The sequence below is a fragment of the Molossus molossus genome, unplaced genomic scaffold, assembly GCF_014108415.1.
Source record: "Molossus molossus isolate mMolMol1 unplaced genomic scaffold, mMolMol1.p scaffold_m16_p_19, whole genome shotgun sequence".
NCBI lineage: Eukaryota > Metazoa > Chordata > Mammalia > Chiroptera > Molossidae > Molossus > Molossus molossus.
The window spans coordinates 54,022,506-54,038,869 of record NW_023425354.1 but is presented as its reverse complement, the minus strand read 5'-3'; positions in this window follow the sequence as shown (position 1 = coordinate 54,038,869).

Below are 16,364 nucleotides of genomic sequence, written 5' to 3'. Positions count from 1 at the left end.
ACCCAGGCAGAAGATTTGTAGTTAATAAACACAATTTGCTAGCCACAAAGGTGAGGCTCCGGTGTTGGGTGGCCTTCAGCAGTGCTCAGCCAGGGGCCTCATGATGTTTTAGGGACCCACATGCTTCACTTCCATTTCTCTACAAACCCAGTTTGAGCTTCGTCCTAAGGTGGACACCCCTTGTGGCTTTGGAATGGTCGCCAGCAAGAGCCAAGTTCACAAGTTATTTGTTTATCCTTTGGGAGAAAAATCGACTTCCTGGGACTCTCTTCAGAACAAAAAGTTTACCGAAAGCCTCTGGTGGGTCTGTCATGGTGTCTCCTCGTCCAGAATTGAGTCACACGTTTATTCCTGAACCATTCACTGGAGTTGAGTGTGGCTTTCGATCCTCCTGAGACCCATGTTACCAGGGAAGGAAGAGGAAGAATGGTATTGGGTAGCAACCAACAGGGTACCCTTTCTGAACAGTTCTGAGAGTAGATGGTTTCAGAAAACTAGAAAACCAGTGGGGAGAATTCAAAAACATTTTTTAAAAGATTTGCAGTGTTTCCAGGGTAAGATTTTGCTTGCTGGATAGTGACTCAGTGTGTTCACTGTCAAGGCTCAGAAGGGCAAACTTCTCACCCTTATATGATGGTGGGCACATTCACTGCCCACTCGTCACCATCTCCACTCTGTGGTCCTTCGGATGCCACTGCCCACCCATTGCGGCTCCTTCACAGCCTCTCTATCATCTGTCAGCTCATCTCTGCCTTCAGTCTTCCTACTCTTAACTTTCCAAGTACCTCCTTCCACGCCTTCAACCCACCATGTCCTTCAGCTCCATCTTTCTCTCTCTCTCTTTTTAGAATGTTTTTATCATATTGATTTTTTAGAGAGAGAGGAAAGGAGAGAGAGACAGAAACATCTATGTGAGCGAGCTACAGATATCTGCTGCCTCCTGCACGCCCCCTACTGGGGATTGAGCCCGCAACCTGGGCATGTGCCTTGATCCGAAATCAAATGGGGACCTCTCAGTCCATGGGACGACGCCCTGTCCACCGAACCACACAAGCTGGGGCAGCTCCATCTCTCTTAAACTACCAAGCCGCATCATCTCATCAACTAGATCAGTTTTTCCTATGGCTTCTCTGGTTGCTCACCCCCAGGCTTCATGCTTCCATCCGTCCCCACTGCTTTATCCTCAGTGTAGCTTCACTGATCTGTGGAGTAGGCGCAGATTTCTCATCCCAAGATTACACACCTAACTGGCCCCAAATTTTCCTTCTTTCTTCCCAGGCTTGTCTCTCAGCAGGTCCCACTCTCTTCTCTCAGCTGTTTTACTAAATCCTTGAGCTGATAAACATCAGACACACTTCACCTTCCCTATTCTGGCCGTTCCTGGCGTTGTCTTCGCAGAGTGAATGGATTTCTCTGGGGATCGTGGCCCTTTCTGCTGCTTGTGCTTTTCCCTCCTGCTTGAACCATAAGTTTTTTAAAACATCTTTATGTATATTAAAAAAACCACAAGGAAATTGAAAGAAAACTCGAAAATAGCTGGTAGTACAGGTGGTATGTGGGCTTAGCATGAATTGTGAAGGGCGTGCAAAGCCAACCAAAGTTGGGAGCTGTGCCAAGATATAAAATTACCAAGTACCCAGAGAAGTCCTCTTGGAAAGACAGTTACTTACTAGCAGGATGACAAAACTCTCAGGAAGAGTCTCAGCCTGTTAAAGGCTCAGGGTCATTCTTAAAGAAGGCACGTAATACTGGATCTAAAAGACTCGTTTTAAATTCTATTCTCAGTGGTGTAAAATATTCAACACCTGGCTCTCAATACAACACAACAACCTAGACAAACCAAAGCCCTCGTTTGAAGCACTTGCTAGTTTCCATAGTTTCCAAATACATTAATGATGTCTGATTCTGAGCCAGTAACTTGACATCACTTAAACATGGATGTGGGAAAGATGTTTACACCCAACGTCCACCAAGCAGTGCGAGTCAGTTGCAAAAACACCACTCTTGCTCCAGTCACTACGTAACTTCTGGGACCCTCCCAGAATTCGCCTCATCTGGGAACAGTAATGGAGGGAGATGAAACTGAGAAGGTTGAACTAAAATGTATAGGACTTTAAATACCAAGTTAAAGATTGGGGTTTGAGTCTCACTTCAGTTATTTGGGTAATATTTCACAATTTTTGCAGTGCCTTCAGATTCTTTGTAATATTATTTATTTAGAAACTTTCTTTAAGTGCATCTACGTTTTAATAAAAAAAATTTATTTTTTATTTTTTTATCCTCACCCAAGGACATTTTCCCATTCTCTGTTCAGACAGAGTGGGAGGGAGAGAGAGGGAGGGAGGGAGAGAGAGAGAGAGAGAGAGAGAGAGAGAGAGAGAGAGAGAGAAACATCGATGTGAAAGGGACACATCGAGTGGCTGCCACCTGCACGACCAACCAGGGCCGAGGACGAACTGCAACCGAGGTACGTGCCCTTAGCGGGAACCGAACCCGGGTCTCTCTGGATCGCAGGCCGATGCTCTAACCACTGAGCCAAACAGGCCTGGGAGAATAAAGAAATTTTAATAGCTTAAGATATAATTCATATACCAAATAATTCACCCATTTAATCTGCACTTCTCAATGGTTTTTAGTATATTCAGTTATGCAAACATCATCACAATTTTAAGCACCTGCATCACTTAAAAAGAAGATCCATACCCGTTAGCAGTCACTACCCATTTTCCACCAATCTCCATAGACTAGGAGGTTGTCTCTATAGATTTTCCTGTTCTGAATATTTATGTAAATAGAATCATACAATATATGATCTATAATGACTTGTACTGTATATCAACACTTTATTCTTCTTGTTAAAAAATCAAAAATATTCCATTGTATGGATATACCACATAACCTGAGGGATAGATATCTGTATTATTTCTATTTATTGGCTATTATGAATAACATTGTTATATTTGTGTACAAGTTTTTGTGTGGGCATGCTTTTATTCCTTTTGGATATATACCTAGGAATCAAATTGTGGTTCATGTAATTGTTCTCTATTTAAGCTTTTAAGGAACTGCCAAATCATTTCCAAAAACACTGGCACCATTTTACAAGTTTACTAGCAGTGTATGAAGGTTCCAGTACATCCATATCCTCATTAACACTTGATTTATTTTATTTTAGCTGTCCTGGTGAGTATGAAGTGCTGTTGTGTTTATTGGCCATTTGTATATCTTCTTTGGAGAAACATCTATTCAAATCCATGCTCATTTTTCAGTTGGGTTGTCTTTTTATTGTTAAGTTGTAGGAGTCTTTATATATTCTGGATCCAATGCCTTATGAGATATATGATATATGAATATTATCTCCTAATCTCTTGAGTTTTTCTTCCTTTTTTTGATGGTATTATTTAGAGCACAAACATTTCTAATTTTGATGTAGTTCATTTAATCTATTTTTTCAGCTGTTGTTTCTACTTTTACTGTTGTATCTAAGGGCAATAAAATTAAGTTACAAAGAAAATTTGGAAAAAGACAACAACCACTAGAATCAAAGCAAATAAAAATTATAAAGATAAATACAGCCCAAATATTATTAAAATCTGTAGCTAGTCACTACTTTTATTTTTATTTTATATTTTTTATTGGATTTATTAGAGTGACATTGGTTAATAAAATTATATAGGTTTCATATATACAATTCTACAATACATCACCTATATACTATATTGTGTGTCTACTATTCAAAGTCTTCTTCCATCACCATTTATCCTCCTAACTCTCTTCTACCACCTCCACTCCACTTTCCCTCTGGTAACTACCATACTGTTGTCTGTGTCCATGAGTCTTTCTTTTTGTTTTTTCCTTTGCTTAATCCCTTCACCCTTCTCACCCAGCCCCCAACTCCCTTCCCTCTGACATCTATCAATCTGTTCTCTGTCTCCACGAGTCTGTCTCCACTTTGTTTGTTAGTTTATTTTGTTCATTAGATTCCACATATAAGTGAAATCATATGGTACTTGTTTTCTCTGACTAGCTTATTTCACTTAGCATAATACTCTCCAGGTATATTCAAGCTTTCCCCAAAGGCAAGATTTCTTTCTTTTTTACAGCTGAGCAGTATTCCACTGTGTAAATGTACCACAGCCTTTTCTATCTACTCATCTACTGATGAACACTCGGGCTGCTTCCAAATCTTTGCTCTTATAAATAACACTGCAATGAACATAGGGGTGCATCAATTCTTTGAATTAGTGTTTCAGGTTTCTTTGGATGTATTCCCAGAAGTAGAAGCACTGGGTCATGAGGCAGTTCCATTTCTAATTTTTTGAGGTAACTCCATACTGGTTTCCACAGTAACTGCACCAATCTGCATTCCCACCAACAGTGCACAAGGATTCTCTTTTCTCCACATTCTCACCAACACTTAATGTTTATTGATATATTGATGATAGCTATTCTGAAAAGTGTGAGGTGATATCTCATTGTGGTTTTAATTTGCATTTCTCTGATAATTAGTGACTTTGAGCATCTTTTCATATGTCTACTGGCCATCTGTATCTCCTCTTTGGAGAAGTGTATATTCCTGTCCTTTGCCCATTTTCTTAATTAAATTTTTTGTTGTTTTTGGTTTTGAGTTTTTAAGTTCCTTATAAATTTTGGATATTAACCTCTTATCAGATGTATCAGTGAATATATTCTCCCATACAGTGAGCTGTCTCTTCATTTTGTTGATGGTTTCCTTTGCTGTACAAAAGCTTTTTAGTTTGATGTAGTCCCATTTGTTTATTTTTTTCTTTGTTTTTCTTGCCTGAAAAGATACATCAGAAAAAATATTGCTATAGGAAATGTCTGACATTTTACTGCCTATGGTTTAGGAATTTTATGGTTTTAAGTTTAATTAATCCATGTTGATTTTATTCTTGTTTATGGTGAAAGAAGGTAGTCTAGTTTTATTTTTTTGCATGCATCTGTCCAGTTTTTCCTAACACCATTATTGAATGGACTATCTTTACCTAATTTTATATTTTTGCCTCCTTTGTCAAATATTGACTATAAAGGTATGGGTTTATATGTGGACTCTCTATCCTGTTCCATTGATCTATGTGTCTTTTATTTTGCCAGTACCATGCTGTTCTGATTACTATGGCCTTGTAGTATAGTTTGAAATCAGGTGGCATAATTCCTTCAACTTTGTTCTTCTTTCTCAAGATTGCTGTGGCTATTTAGGGTCTTTTGTAGTTCCATATAAAGTTTTGGGATATTTGTTCCAGTCCTGTGAAATATGCCATTGGTATCCTGATAGGAATTGCATTGAATCTATAGATTGCTTTGGATTGTATGGACATTTTAATGATGTTATCCTTCTTATCCATAAACATGGTATATGCTTCCACTTATTTTTATCTTCTTCAATTTCTTTCTTCATTGTCTTATAATTTTCCAGGCATAGGTTTTTTTTATTTTTTACATGCTTGGTTAAATTATGAGTAGAAGAAAGGAAATAATAAAGATCAAAGAAGAAATAAACAAAATAGTGTATTAAAAAACACTAGAGCCCTGGCCAGTTTGGCTCAGCGGTTAGAGTGTCGGCCTGCGGTCTGGAGAGACCCAGGTTCGGTTCCCGCTAAGGGCATGTACTTCGGTTGCAGTTTGTCCCCGGCCCTGGTTGGTCGTGCGGGTGGCAGCCACTCGATGTGTCCCTTCACATCGATGTTTCTCTCTCTCTTTCCCTTCCTCTCTCTCCCTCCCATTCTATCTGTACAAAAAATGGAAAAATACCCTCCGGTGAGGATTAAAAAAAAAAAAAAACACTAGAAAAGATCAATGAGACCAAGAGCTGATTCTTTGAAAATATAAAGAAGATTGACAAACTTTTAACCACTCTTATCAAGAAAAAAGAGAGAGGACCCAAATAAACAAAATCTGAAATGAAAGAAGAGAAGTAATAACTCAAAACAAAGAAACACAAAGGATTATAAGAAAATAATACAAACAACTATTTGCCAACAAATTGGACAATCTGGAAGAAATCATTAAATTCCTAGAAACATATAATCTTCCAAAATTGTTTTAGAAGAAATCAGAGAATCTGAATAGATAGATTACAACTAATGAGATTAAAACAGTAATAAAAAAACTCCCAACACATAAAAGTCCTGAACCAGATGGCTTCACGGGAGAATTTTACAAACATTCAAAGAAGAAATAAAACCTATTCTTCTCAAACTTTTCCAAAAAATTCAAGAGAAGGGAATAAAGCCAACTTTATTTTACGAGGCCGGCATTATCCTAATTCTAAAACCGGATAAAGACACTGCAAAGAACAAAAACTATAGACCAATATCCCTGATGAACATAGATGTTAAAATCCTCAACAAATTATTAGCAAACTGAGTCTGGCAGTACATTAAAAAAGATCATGCACCATGATCAAATGGTATTTATTTTGGGAGTGTAAGGTTGGTACAATACCTGCAAATCAATAAATATAATATACCACATAAACAAAATGAAAGATAAAAATCACACAATCATATCAATAGATACAAAAAATTCACTTGATAAAATCTAGCACCCATTTATGATAAAAACTCTCAACAAAGTGGAAACAGAGGGAATATACCTCAATGTAATAAACGCCATATATGACAAACCCACAGCCAACATCGCAGTCAGTGGGCAAAAACTACAAGCATTTTCTTTAAGATCAGGAACAAGGCAGGGATGTTTGCTCACCACTCTTATTCAGTATAGTACTGTTAAGTCCCAGTCACAGCAATCAGAGAAGAAGAAAGAAAAGACATCCAAACTGGAAAGAAAAAAGTAAAATTGTCATTGTTTGCAGATGACATGATACTGTATATAGAGAACCCCAAAGATTCCACCAAAAAATTACTAGAACCGATAAATGAATTCAGTAAAGTAGCAGGATACAAAGTAAATATTTAAAAAACAGTTGCATTTTTATATATCAATAATGAACTATCAGAAAGAAAAACTAAGGAAGCAATTCCATTCATAGTTGCTAGTTACTTCCTTTAAAGTGCTATTGTCCTTGAGTCCACTGTGCTCCTCCCAGAACCAGGGAGGGGAGCTGCCTGGGGCAGTCTTGAAGAGCATTCTGAATCTGGCTGGAAGTTCTGTGGCAACTCAGAAAAGGGAGCCGATATTGGGTTATCTTGTTCCGATTTTCTGACAAGACATGACAGACAGACAGGTTTACAGGAGAGAGAGCACTCGCTTGAAACTGAAGCAGGAGAGAGTACTATGCAAGGTCTTCAACAGGAGATTTCTCCTCCACGATCCGGTTCTTCCCCCAGCCTTCTCATTCCAGCTAAAGGCCGGTCCTTTCAATTGCTCAGGTGAAAACCTTGGTGTTATCCTTGGCTCTTCTCTTTCTTTTGCATCCCATGTGCAACCCATTAGGAAATCCCACTGGGTTTCTGTTCCCAGTCTCTCCAGACTCGGACCTCATCTCCTTAGCTCCACTGCTGACACCTGGCTGACATAACCGTGCCGAGCCCCTGCAGCTGATCCCCTGCTTCTCCTTGCCTCCCAGCTGCAGCCAGGGGGGCCTACACAATGGAAGTCGGAACACTGAGCCTCAGCCCCACACCCCATACTGGCATCCCATCTCAGAGTAAAATGTATTTCATAACAGGGTTGATGAACATCCCCCTACCTCAAGTCCACCCCCACGACATGCTTTTCTGAATCTTGCCAACTCCTCTCCCTCTCCCCACTCTGCTCCACCCACAGGGCTCTCCTGGCTCTTCTCTGAACGACTCCAAAGCATCCCCCTCGGGCCTTTTGCCTTTGTAGTTCCCTTTACTTATCATTTTCTTCTGCTCAAATGCCACCTTCAAACAGACCTTCCCTTACCACCCTGTACAAAAATAGCATTTCCACATCCCACCTGCTTCCTCTTCTCCGTGCCGTGTTATGTGAGCCCTGTGCTTATTCATGGGTGCCCGTTTCCTCCCACTAGAACCTCAGCACCACGAGGGCAGAATGTCTGTGTGTTGCTACATCTCTAGGCCTGTAGCATGACTTGGCATACAGGAGGTGTTGGGTGAATTCACAAATTATAGTTTGGGGATTGAGAACCACGTTCTTGCACTACGTCAGCTTGAATCTCACGTGAGGACTATTAGCTGGTGAACTCTGGAAAGTTATTCAGCTGTTTTGTGCCTCAACAGCCTCTCTGTAAAATGGGGTCAGCACTTGTTTCTACAGCATATGCTTGTTGTGAGCATTAACAGAGGTGATGCAGGCCAAGTGTCTCAAATAGGATAAGTAGAAACAAATTGCTCAGTACACAAACATTAGTGATTGCTATTATTGAAATTACTACTAACATACACGATTATGTGTTAACCACCCTGGGAAGTGGAAGTAGAAGTGGAGATAAAGAAAAATGAAACAGTGTTTAAAGAGTCAGACAATGAGTGCATGAGTGAATGGGGAAAGAGAGACGGGGCAAGACCTGGGACTCGAGACCAGCTCACGTGGCTCCAGGCCTCAGGAAGGAGGCTGCCGCTGGGCCTTTCACTGATGTCATCATTGCAAAGGGTCAAGGTTAACACTTGGCTGGAGCCTGAAGCATGGAATCTTAGCATTTCCCTAAGTCTGTTCCATGGAACATGAGTCTAATAAGATACTCCAAGGCCCTGGCCGGTTTGGCTCAGCGGTTAGAGTGTTGCCGGCGGTCCAGAGAAACCCGGGTTCGGTTCCCGCTAAGGGCACATACTTCGGTTGCAGTTTGTCCCCGGCCCTGGTTGGGTCGTGTGGGTGGCAGCCATTTGATGTGTCCCTTTCACATGGATGTTTTTCTCTCTCTCTCTCTCTTTCCCTCCCACTCTATCTGAACAACAACAACAACAAAAATGGAAAACTGTCCTCGGGTGAGGATAAAAAAAAAAAAATACTCCAAGGAAAATATGGTCCAGTAAGTTTTGAAAACACTGAACACTATGTCCCTCCTTAGATAGTATCAGTGCCTGTTATCATATTAGAGCCCCTGTGAAATCCTCCTGTTTAAATGTCTTACGTATTCTCAAAACATATTTAGCTATAGAACTCTTTGTGTATGCTATGATTTTGCAGAATATATTTGGAAAAATACTACTATAACACAATCGATCCAAACCAGGTGCTGGCTGTTGGTGAGATTGGTCAGACCAGTTAGGAGCTGATACCTGGGGGATGGAAAGATGCACACAGCTGGGGCTGCCAGTTGGAAACCAACCCCACAGAGGCGGCCAGGGGAATAAGCAGTCCTGAAGGAGTGGGGCCCATCATGCTGGCAGGGAGGTTGAGGCCTAGGAGGCAGCAGCACGGAGCCGACAGCAACGAGGAGCGACAAGGTAGCACACGAGTTTCCTAGCACCCGGCAGAGCTTGGCAGCTGGGAAATCTGGTAGGAGGCCATATGCCGAGGTTCAAGGAGGAAGTGAGCCCTGGCTGGTTTGGCTCAGTGGTTAGAGCATCAGCCTGTGGTCCAGAGAGACCCGGGTTCGGTTCCTGCTAAGGGCATGTACCTTGGTTGCAATTTGTCCCCGGCCCCCGTTGGTCGTGCGGGTGGCAGCCACTCGATGTGTCCCTTTCACGTCGATGTTTCTTTCTTTCTCTCTCCTTTTCTCTCCCTCCTGCTCTATCTGAACAAAAAAATGTCCTTGGGTGAGAATAAAAAATAAATAAATAAATAAAAGCACCTTTAAAAAAAAAAGGAAGTGAGATTCCCAAGGGCTAGCTGGTAAGTGGACCTCACATTTAAACTTGGGGCTCAGGAACAGAACCATGAAAGCAAGTAGTGAGTTCGTCTCCAGGGTCCTGGAACACTGTTCAGAAATGTGGGAAGAAGCAAAATGAATTGAGGCCAAAATTGGTAAGTGGTGTAGGAGGTTCCAGAGGCTTGGGACTCAAGACGGGGTGAAGGAGGGAAGCAACAGTCAAGTTATGCTATGCAAGGGAGAAGATCAAACGTGATTCCTTAACTCCTTCGTGACTGAGAATGCACGGCCGTAGGGCCCGAGCCGGGCTGACAGGTGAGAGTCCAGGAGCCACTGCCGGGCTGTTGTTGCACAACGGCAAGTTCACACATCCGTAGCCAAATGGCAGGTGGCTAAAGCTAGCTGGTTATTCCTCCTTATGGCATCCTAGGCTTCTGAGCCCCAGCAGAGTGCTGTCTGTGCTACAGCAGGCTGCATCTCTAAGCTGGCTGGCATCCAGGGATGCTCTCTGCGGCCTCAGGGTAGGACCTGCAGCCTCTGACCCCCCGGGGCGGGGGGGACCAGCCTCCTGTTTGGGCTGTTCTACCTCATTTCCTAAGGACAGACCCCACTCCCAGAGAACACAAGGTGCTCCAGCAGTATAAGAACGGAACTATATAGACTTGGCTGATGTCCAAGTGAAGGTTTTAGGTAAGAGAATTTGCCATAAAATTACCCTGAATGACTGTGAGAGACAGTTACTCTGCTTGGTAAGTTTTGAGGAAGATGGTTGTCAAATCTGGGCATGTTTATGATTTTCTCTTCTCAATTTGTGGTTAAGACCATTAAGCTCAAAGTTTTTCCTCAGTCTCTGCTGGGACTAGATAAAGCTGTTTCATATTCTTGTTCTCTAAAATACCCAGATGGGGATCACAGGTATGTTTTTAAATTGTACTTGATACATACCAGAATACAATTAATATGCGGAAGACACCCAGTAGATGCTATTCGGACAGAAAAAGGAAAGAATAATTCTGATCAGAATGATAATCAAGGAAGTCTTCATGGAGGATGGGACATTTAAGCTAGACTGTGAAAGGGAAGAAAAGATTAGCACATTGTTGGTTTACTTGCTGTTACCTCCAGAGGGTTTCAATCAGAGGAACATAATCAGAGAATCTCAGAGAGTTTTAAAAATATCGCCTTGCCCTGGCTGGGTGGCTCAGTCGGTTGGCATGCCATCCCATACACCGAAAGGTTGCAGGTCTGACTCCTGGTCAGGGTGCATATTTCACGTTCAATCTCTGGTGGGGGCACATCCGGGAGGCAACCGATTGTTTCTCTCACCCGTCATTGTTTTTTCTCTCCCCCTTCCTCTGTCTCTAAAATCAATAATTTTGGAGAAAGAAGTCTTGCTTTCACCTGCAATATTTTGTCCCCAAGTTCATAACCACTTAAGTAAAACTGAGAACTGACGAGAAAAGGATCGGTATTTTATCTCCCAAACCCAGCTCCCCGTGTTCTCATTAGGTAAGAAAATAAGAGTAGTTTTATCACTTTTGAGCTTTCTTGGCCAAGGGCAATAGCAACAGGTACTTTGTTTTGTATTCATTTGTAATGTTGGGGAAGAGTGAAAAGCCCGAGGGTAAAATCTGAGTAGACTTGTGTACAAATGTTGATAGGGGCTGACACAATTAAGCCCGCTGGGGGAGCGGCTGGAGGAAGGGATACCTAACCCGGAGGGAAGAATGGCAGAGGTGTGTAGGCAGCAGGAACTGGATCATCTTGAATACAGCAGCCTGGAGGGAGCAAGCCCTCACGTGGGTGTGGGTAAAGGCCAGTGATACTCCCTAGGAGACATAAAGACCGTAGGTAGTGAAGGAACATTGACCCTCAGGGGTATCAGATATCACAGTATTCTAAGGACCAGACTCTGCCCCCATTTTTACAGGCCTAGGTAAGCCCAGTAGGAGAGAAAAAGAAAGCTTCAATTATTACTGATGTTGAACTGCAAGTCGACTTTGGTGTGTGAGGGCTACGGGCCAGATTTTAATTTGATTTATGAAAATTAAGAAATATTACATTTTTCACTTTGAGTATCATGGGAAAATTCATAACTATCATATTTCAAAATCTGCACTGGAACATTAGAATCCCATATCTAATTTCCAAGCTATTCTGCTGAAAGCACCTTCAGATTTTAATATCCATCTTGTAGTCATTAAGAATGACTTTTGAATCAGAAAGACCTAGTTTGAATAATGACTGTACTTCTTCTAAGGTATATAAGCAAGTCACTTAATATTTTTGAGTTTTAGGTGCCTCCTCTGGAAATGGAGATACCTACCTCATAGGGTTATCATGGGGTTAATTGAAGAATACATTTCCATAAAGCAATGAGCTGGTCACCTGCCACTTAGAATGCATTCAACAGATGGTAACTCGTATGACCATTTCTGTGGCGCTGGGGTAGGGATCATAAGTGTGGTCACCTGGGCTCTGTTGACTGGGACGTGAGTTTGGGAAAACCTCCTGCTTGTCAGAACCCCCTTCACCTCTCCTTTTTACTTGCAACACTTTAGAAAGACAAAGGACTGCACTCCATGCTCGGGGGAAAGGGGCGATCTTCTTCATGAGTATAGGTGGTTGTGGAAGAAAGTAATGAAGAAACCACTTTCATTGGTCAGTTTATGTAAATTGTACAAGACACATTTTATATAATCTCATAAATTCTCCTTTGACAAAGGATATCAGATAAAAGGGAAACATAGTCAGAGCTAATAGAATGACTAGAGAAAAAATACATTCTATAAAACTATTTTAGGGCCCCTGAGATATAACTTCTGAAAAGGAAAAACAATGGGTTAGGAGGCCCAATGAAAAGATAGGGAGAGTGGAGTCCTCGTATTGATCAAGAAGTTAGTACTTGGGTGAGAGATTTTAGATGCTTAGCAATACTTCAGCTAAATGGATAGGAAAAACCCGAGCCAGCCATTCCAAGGTGGAGCAGCTTCATGGGTCATTTTCACTTTGGGATTCTTTGAAGAGGACTCCTTGCCTCTGCTTATGTGTCCATGAATCCTCGAAGCAGCTCAGACCTAACCGATCACTGGCAGGGCCAGGGATGGGGTGGTGGGTGGTGGGTGGTAGGTGGGGTGGAGCTGGTGTGGTTTGCTGTCTTCACTCTGGAGAAGAATTCAGAGCTCTGGTCTGAGTCGAAGATGGAACTCGCCAGGTCAGCAGGAGTTAGAGCGCCCGGGCTGCCGTCGCTCTCCTCCAGGTGTGGGCGGGCACAGGCTACATGTGAACAAGAGCTGAAAACGCGAAGAGTTAGGAAGAATGTGAGGGTTGCACCAGACATTCTGGAACTGCAAACAGAATCTATGCATTCATTGGGAGGGTGTCAATGCGGGGGAAAGGAAGGGACATCTGTAATACTTTCAACAATAAAGATAAATAAAATAAAAGCAGTAGATATATAATGATTGAGCTTTTACTATGTGCTAGAAGCTGTGCTACCTGGGCACTGTGGATATAAAGTAAGTCACATTTCCTCTTCCTGCTGATATCCCAGATACTGAAGGCGCGGTGATAGATGTTACAGCGAAGACTCGTCCAAACTGTATTGTTGCTCTGGAAACAAGGAGAAAATACCCATCAGTCTGGCCTGGTGGGGCTGGTGGACACTTCCCTGGGAGGTGACGCTGGGTCTGAGTTTTGGTGAATGAATGGTGCTTTGTTGAGAAGGTCACGAAGAGGGAACCTGAGCGGTGGCCGAGGATGCAGAAGACCATGGCCACGTGCTTGGAGAAAGTCTGGTGGCTTTGTGCAGCTGCGTGGGCTGGTGAGGGCAGACTGCCATGTTTCGAGATCAGATCGTGGAAGGCCTTGTAAACACTTCTGAGCATGAACTTCGTGCTGTGGGCAGCGTTGAAAGTCTCCAAAGAGGGGGTGGCCAAGATCCCTTGGCAGGATCCTGGGATAACACAGGCATTCTGATCCAAGGTAGGCAGCAGAGGAAATAAAAAGAAAGTGACAGATGTGACCTCAAATAAAATATGGCTCAGTTCTCCTCTTGCAGGGCAAGAGTCCTCATTTATTGGGAACTGGAAAAGTACTTAAGGTGATGATTTTGTTCTGCTAGGGTGGGCCCAGGCTGAAGGTAATTTTTCAAAAGCAGCTGCTCTAAGTGTTAGTTAAATGGTACCAGGGGATTCGCTGGACACAGGTGTCATGTTCAATCTTACTCATCTATCAATAAAGCTTGACTCCCAGTGCCGGTTGGATGGCAGCACAGCACCTCCGAGACAGGAATTCTATTAATGGATGCGTGTCGCTCCTTCAGGCCGGCTGTGCTTCGGCCTTCAAAGACATCCTCGTACCCTTGGCTTCTAACTTCGCCTCTGCATCATGTCGGCTGCGGCTCCTGCCTGAGTGACTCAGATCGTGCATCACCGATACTCTTCCTACTGTTTGAGTCTGTTCCTGCAAAATATTCTTATGCATTTAACCTATTTTTGAACTAATAGAGGTAGTTGCTACAACACGTTGGAAGGTACCTAAGAGATACTCGTGAGAAATTCCTCTCCCAACCTTTCCCAGCCAGCCAGTTTCTCTTCCTACTGGCAAACACTGTTACCTAATTTTTTGTGTGTCATTCAAAGAATGTTCGATTACAAACACATGCCTACCTTTTTGATTCATTGATTGATCTTAGAGACAGAGAGGAAGAGAGAGAGAGAGAAACATCGATTTATTGTTCCACTTATTTCTGCATTCATTGGTTGCTTCTTGTATGTGTCCTGACCTGGAGGATTGAACCCACAACCTTGGCATATCGGGCCGATGCTCTAACCAACTAAGCTCTCTTTATTTCTTCTTCTTCTTTTTTTCTTTTAAAAAGCATAAATAGGAGCACATTATACACATGGTTCTCCACCTTATATACATCTGGTATCTAGTTCCCTATCACTCTCCTTTTTTTAAAAAAGGCTCATACTATTCCTCTGTGAACATGTCTTCATTTATTCAGTCAGGCTACTATTAATAGACATTCAAATAGTTTCTAAGTTTTTGCTATTACAAACAATGCTTCAATGAATATTCTTATTTCTCATTTAGACATATATATATGATAAATTCATAGGAAAATACGAGGTCCCTGGTTATAAATATTAATAATTTGAGAGATTTTATCAAATTACACTCCATGATGGTTGTCCTAGTGAAAGTTTATTTTCCTACATGTTTTCTAACAATACAGTGTACTATAAAATTTTGATCTTTGTCAGTTTCATATTGAAAAATACTATGTATTTATAGGTCTATTTTTCATATCTCTTATTTTTAATAAAGCTGATCATTGTTACATAGTTTAAAGAGTCATTTATAATTCTTTTTTAAGAAAAATATTTTGATCATATATCTTGACTATTTTCCCACAGTGTTGTTTATTTTTTCTTATTGGTTCCTAAGAACTCATTACATATTCAGAAAAGTATTCTTTTTTGTATAATATGCAAATATGTTTCACAGTTTGTTGTTCGAATGTGAACTTTATCCTTTTTTTGTAATAAATTTAAAAATTTTTATGTAGTAGAATTTCTTGGATTTTTTTTTCAGTTTTGGATGATACTTAGGGTATGAGATCATTTTAAAAGTTTTCACGATCTCTTTTAGTACTTGTAGTGTCATCTAAAAACACATTTATTTAGAAATAACTTTAGACTTACAGAAGACTTTTAAAAATAGTCTTCACCCACCGTTGCCTAATGTTCACGCTGAAATGAACATTGGTGCAATTAGACTGCAGACTGTCGTGGGATGTCTGTGGTTTTCCCACTAGTGTACTTTTTCTGTCCCAGGAACCAGCCCGGGCCCCACATTTTATTTAGTTTCCCTGTGTCCTTCCTCTCCTCCAGTCTTCGAAAACCCCTTCATCTTACCTTGTCTTTTGTGACCTTGACATTTTTTAAGCATACTGGTCAAATATTTTGTAGAATGTCCATATATTTAGGTTTGTCTAATGTGTCCTTATTAAGGTCATGGATTTATGAGAATATCACAGTTAGTGTGCTCTTCTCAGAACATTATAGCAGGGTCCATGATATTAATATGTACCACTGATAATGTTAAAGGTGGTGTCTGCCAGGTTTTTCTACTGTAAAGTTACATTTTTTCCTGTATAATTAATAAATAGTTGGGGGAGTTACTTTGAGGAAATATATGTATATGTTAGTATGTGTACATACTATATTTATTTATTTGACTTTAAATATATATAACATGTTTTTAAAATAAAAACATATGCATTTATACAGATAACTCAGACTTCAATCTAGCACCAAATTCTATTTCCCCTTTGCTTATTTGTAACTTCTTTCGGCAGCAATGAGAGATCTGTCCTTATCTGTAATATTTTTACTTACTTTTTAAAAATATGTTTTCATTGATTTTTTAGACAAAGAGAAACTCCGTTTCTCTGTGAGAGAGAAACATTGATTGGCCGCCTCCTGCACACCCCCTACTGGGAACAAGCCCACAACCCAGGCAAGTGCCCTGACCGGAAATCAAACCAGGACCTCTCAGTCCATGGGACAACGCTCAACCCACTGGCCACACCGGCTGGCTCTTTACTTATTGGTATACTTGTTTAACCCGA